Source organism: Chiloscyllium plagiosum, chromosome 5, assembly GCF_004010195.1.
Source record: "Chiloscyllium plagiosum isolate BGI_BamShark_2017 chromosome 5, ASM401019v2, whole genome shotgun sequence".
Lineage (NCBI taxonomy): Eukaryota > Metazoa > Chordata > Chondrichthyes > Orectolobiformes > Hemiscylliidae > Chiloscyllium > Chiloscyllium plagiosum.
In genome coordinates, this window is record NC_057714.1 from 34,255,015 (window position 1) to 34,260,838 (window position 5,824).

Genomic DNA, 5,824 nt, shown 5'->3' on the forward strand with positions numbered 1-5,824 from the left:
CACACCGACCCTCCAAAGAGTGACAAACCCAGACCCATTTCCCTCTGACTAATGCACCTAACACTATGGGCAATTTAGCATGGCCAATTCACCTGACCTGCACATCTTTGAATTTTGGGAGGAAACCGGAGGAAACCCACACAGAAACAGGGAGAAAGTGCAAACTCCATACAGACAGTCACCCGAGGTTGGAATCAAATGGGACCCTGGTGCTGTGAGGCAGCAGTGCTAACCACTGAGCCACCGTGCTGTCAATATACTTAGGGGGAAAAATGTTAATGCTGCATATTTAGATGCTCGGTCAAAGTTCTGCTTTCCTGTTCAAGGAGGATATAAACAGCTTTAATTAGAAGAAAATGAGAAAGTTAGTTTGTGATGATAATATGTAAGTGATCAGATGTTCTTCCTTACTAAAACCATTATTTTGGTCTGTCTTCTTCAATTGATAAAATGGATATTATTGAAGAATCAGGGCAGAGGATGATTTGTACTGTTTCACTGGTGAAGTAAAAATCTTCTGGTGAATGGAGGTATGTGCATCAAAATGGACAAATCACTCACTGGAAATGACATTTCCTGTCTGTTTTTGTGGGAGAGACCCTGAACAGTGCAATTGATTGGATATCTCTGCTTAACCATATACCGGCCCCTTTCTCCTCGTTTGAGAAAAGGTTATTGATTTTGGTTATAAAAGTAACAAGAATGGACTTAATGGTGTTTTTTCCAGTCACAATGAATTACAATCCACATCCAGTCAGCCAGTCCTAACGCAATACATTTCTACTCCTTTATTAATTCCATTACAGCCCAATTGATGACAATTCTTGAATGGTGACTTCCAGTAAAGTCATGTAATTATGTAAAAAATATAAACAATGGAACACATTCAGCTTCTGTACTCATAATTATTGAAGATAAACATACATTCTATTCTGATTCTAGGATATTTTCACGAACCACTATATCAGTTTGATTCCTTGCTCCTACAAATGTTTCTCAGGTATACAATTCCTGAAATTCTGAATAGATAATTCTAATTCAACTAACTTCCTGATAGAGAAAATCTCTGACACATGGTCAGGAATTTAAAGCGGTCACTAATGTTACAACTTATAAGGGTACTTACCTGGCAAGGGAGATACCGTTATTAAGAGAGAGGTTCTCCCAGGATGAGGGTATCCCTTGTCCTTCAGGTGTGGTGACGCCTGCAATGTCCCCAAATGCGGGATACTTGACTGCAAAATTTGTGGTAGTGCTGGACTGTGTTTGCACTCTCCCCTTTACCTGCCTTCACCTAATGAAGGGCTTTTGCCCTGAAACATCGATTTTCCTGCTCCTCGGCCTACTGGTCTTTTCCAGCACCACTCTAATCTTGGCTGTCTTCACCTAACCCCACTTCACCACCCTGCCCCCGCCTCTATCTGTACCTTCCCCCACCACCCTGCCTCTGCCTCCCCCTTTACCTGCAGCTCCCCTACACCTACCCCCGTTCTGATGAAAGGTTACACTCAAAACATTGGCTACTGCAATTCCTGATGCTGCCTGCCTTGCTGTGTTCTTCTAGCCTCCTGCCTGTCTACTTTGGATTCCAGCATCTGCAGTTTTTTGTCTCTAATAACTTATAGGGGTAGCATGTTAGAAATTGGGCTCGCCTTTCTGAGTCATTACAAATGCTAATGGTTTTATAAAATATACAAAGTTCCCCAATTTACCTGACTTTCAGACCCATGTTAATAGAAAGCATGGACTAGGCTTCTATACTGAACAAGAATTACTATTCATTACAAGCTCTAGCTACAGGTAAATGGTTACAAATCATCAGCAAATAACATTTTTAATTAAATCTCTAATCTCCTTATAAACTCCCCTTTATACTGACTGACAGGTAAATAGAGTGGAAAAACAAATGTTGTGACAGAGGGGAGAAAAGGAAAGACAGTTCAGAAGTCTTGTTCCTGGTTCTGTAGCTGAGATGATCTTTACGATTCTTCTGCTGGCTAGCATGTTGCTTCAGCCATTTTTCTCTAGGTTCTTCTACTGATTGGTAAGAGACACAAGGCATCTAGTTCACTTATGAAAGGTCTCTGGTTTATCAGATAAAAGTCACCACTTACAACAACTGTTGCAGGAAAGACCAACTGGTTTTTTTTCAGGGTTATCGTTAGTTTTTACTATAGAATAGAAACACAGCTCCTGAGCTGTGGAAGAACTGAACAATTCTCTCTTTGTGTATTTTATTCCATGCTCCAAGTTGTTCAATTACTTGAGCACAAATAGCAAAGTTGTGGGAGGCAAAAAGATCTCTGATAATGGTCACTAGTCCATAGACCAGTCACCTTCTTGTTGCCAAATAAAAGCTGCATCAGCATAGTCCTTTGGGTTCTAATCATTTGCAACACTATTTGTTTACACAATATTGGCATGAGTGTCAGGTTACATGCTTTCAAAAACACATTCATCATTTCAAACACTGTCTTGAAGATGATTCTTTCTTATTTCAGTTCATTGTTTTACTGTAAAAAACACACAAATACAATAAAACGACACAGTCTTTACACTGGGCTGAACAAGGAGCTAATTTAATGGCATGTTTCTGAAGAAAATAATTGTTAGAATGTCACATCGTTTACCATCAAGAGTCATTGAGGTAGAACCTATTGTATTTTTAAAAGACAGGATTAACGTTTTAAGTAGAGAAACCTGCAAGTCCAAAAGCAAGAGTACAGAGGAACCTTGATTATCTGAAGGACTCGGGCAGGGAGTATTTCGCTCAGTTAATCGAATTCCGGATAATTGAATGCCGGATAACATAGTTAAGCTGAGCATCGGGACCTTGTGATCTTGTCGGATAATACGGTATTTGGATAAACGAATGTCAGATAATCGAGGTTCCTCTGCTTATGGCACCAGGGCTTGTTTTTGACTGCTCTAGTTAAACAAAGATAGAGACAAGATGGGTTATGTGAACTTGCTAGATAATTTTTCCTACGCCAGTTTATTTGCTGGTCAAACTCTCCTCCCCCCCCAATGCCTTTGTTATCACTAGATTGACTATTCTAAAACTTATTTGGCTGACGTCCCATGTTCTCCTCTCTGTAAACTTAAGACCATCCGAAACTCTGCTCCCTGTCTCCTAATTCACAACATGTGCTGTTCATCTTTCACTTTGTAATCACTGACCTGCATTGGTTCCTTGTTAGTTATCTCCTCATCTCTATTCTAAATGAATAAAATCTTATCCAAAGACGAGAAACTCCTTAGTTCAACATCCTCCACATACGGAAATCAGCCTCTCAGTATCCACCCTGCCAAGGTTTCTCAGAGTTTTATCAATTTTAATGATACCATTTTACATTCTCCTGGATCCTGGTGTGTACAGACCATACTCAGTCCCTTCTATATCCTGCTATCAATTTGTCTACCATCCCAGCACTCTTTGTTCTTATTCAAACCACTTGCAATTATCAATGATTTCCAATCCGTCTCTGTTACACTCTCATCCTTTGTCTTTGGTCAATGAACAACTCATAACCAACACCTAAAAGTTTGTGTGCGTGCGTGTGTTGAGTGGGATGATGGGAATTGTTCTTAAATTCAGAATATATAATTCACAGCTTCACAACTTTCTATAATTAGCCCCACTGGGTATTGACTTATCCTCCCTATGTCCTGCTGCAGTCTTTCAGAACCCTTTTCATTATTTATCATACCCCAACTTGAGGCCCTAATTTCAACAATGTTTCACCAATGTTTCACTCCCTGTCATTTGAATATTCTGAACACGCGTAGCCCTGGCAGAGGATCCTCTGGAATATTACTTAGCACACCTTTGCCATCTGAGGATGTTTCTATGGCTCCCCTCTTTGCTTTCTGCCAGTTAATTTACTATCTGGATGGCCAAGTGTGTCTTCGTTGCATCTCAGAGCATACTTCTGTTATTTAATAATGTGCAAGACTGACGTTAATAAAACATTCTGATAAATATGATCCCCAAGAATCCAAAAGAGTAGAAAGAAGGAAGAAAAAGAAGTGGTAGATATACCATCCCCCTATAAAGCTCATGCTTTAATGATTTCATGTTATAAAGCTCATGGGCCTGGATTATGTACAACAGCATCTAAAAACTCTAGAGAGGGACCATCATCTCTGCCTACACAGCATCTTGCAAATCCATTGGTAGTATACGCATACTAACATCAATGTTCTTCTTCAGGCCTACATCCCGAGCATTGAAGCATTGACCACTCCTGATATGCTCTGCTGGGTGGGCCACATCAACATCATGCTTGACATGAGACTCCCAAAATAATCACTCTACTAGGATCTTTGACTCAGTAGATGAGTGCGAGAAAGGCAGTGGAAACACCTCAAGAACACTCTTGAAGAATCCTTGAAAAAAATCACATTTCCATTGACACGTGAGAAACCTGGGCCTAAGAGTGCCCTGACATGGAGGGAAAGCATCAGGGATGGATCTTCACACTTTGAATCTTGTTGGAATGGCAAACTGAAATCCAACATCAACAGAGAATGTAAAGTGGGAAACCAGACATCCCATCCTCCCATCCCCCAACCAATACTGCCTGTCCCACCTGGGACAGTGTCTGTAGGTGGTGCATAGGACATTTCAGTAATGTGGGAACTCATTTGTAATGTTGAAGCAAGGTACTCTTGAGCACGAGGGTCTGCCCAGGTGGAGGAAAAATTGTACCTGACTCTAATTTTCACTCTGCTAAATATGTTATATTCTCTTACAATTCCTAGATTCTTCTTTAGAATTTGCCTTTCCCATTGACTTCACACCAATAGTCTGAGGTCACTTCTCTTACAATTATGTCCAACTCACAAATGCATGGGTCACATTAATTGGTGGGCAAATGAAATGATCAAATTCACTATCCAGTTTTCCACTCCACCCTATTTTATCTCCCATGGAAGGCAGTAAAATTATAGACAAGCAGCATGTTAAAATGATGGCCAATCTCGTCATGGCAGTACGCCTCCAGGAGATTTAGATCATACTCTGTCAAACTGAAGCATGTTCACCTATTACCTAAGCCATTAGTCTATCAGCCACAGCTTTATTCAGGACACTATATTTCCTGTTATGTATGATGCCTTGAGTTTCAGAATAAGGCTCTTGCGTGGTACCTCATTAATTGTCTTCTGAGGATCTATATGAAACATACTCTGCATTCTGGAATCTTAACACATAAACACTGGTAGGATTTTGAAAGGTCTAAATGTTCAAATGTAGCCAGTCTAACACAAATCCACACTGACTGTTCTTGACAAGTTCAACCCTTTTCAAATCTGCAGTACTTCCACCAAAGTAAGGCTAATATTTTACAATTTTTTTCACTCATATATTTTTGTCTTTCTTCAATATTGAGGTAACATTTATCATCATTTAGCCATATGCAAGAGTGAGACCTGTAAGAGTGAGAATTCGTATGGGGTGGGGGGTGATGTGGTGGCTCCCTGTTAATGCAGAATGTCATCGTTACAACATAGTGAAGAGTTCCCTGGTCCCTGCCATTGCAACCTTGGAGTTCATGTCAGCTTGTAATTCTGTTTGGGGTCTTGAACCCAAGTTTGAGGAGCCCTGCTCTCAGATATAGAGCTGGTGTCTGTTAGCAATCTTCTGTCAGTTTCAGCTTTGTGGAATTCTCTGCAAGTGTTTTATTTTAGTTCAATGTCTGGCTGTTGTCAACTCCATTGTGGTTTTCTTCACTTTGCAAAATATTTTGTTTGATTCCTTGTTCAATCTTCTGGAGGTGTTATTCAACTGCTGATCAATTCCTTCAAGAGCCCCATCTCCTTC

At 40.3% G+C, this 5,824-nt stretch overlaps 1 non-coding gene across 1 annotated transcript; it reads left to right on the top strand.

The window, feature by feature from the left end:
* The first annotated feature begins 1,118 nt into the window (after positions 1-1,118).
* LOC122550384 lies at positions 1,119-1,281 on the top strand. Its single transcript, XR_006311835.1, has one exon. It is a non-coding gene; the product is annotated as a U1 spliceosomal RNA (small nuclear RNA).
* The last annotated feature ends 4,543 nt before the right edge of the window (positions 1,282-5,824 follow it).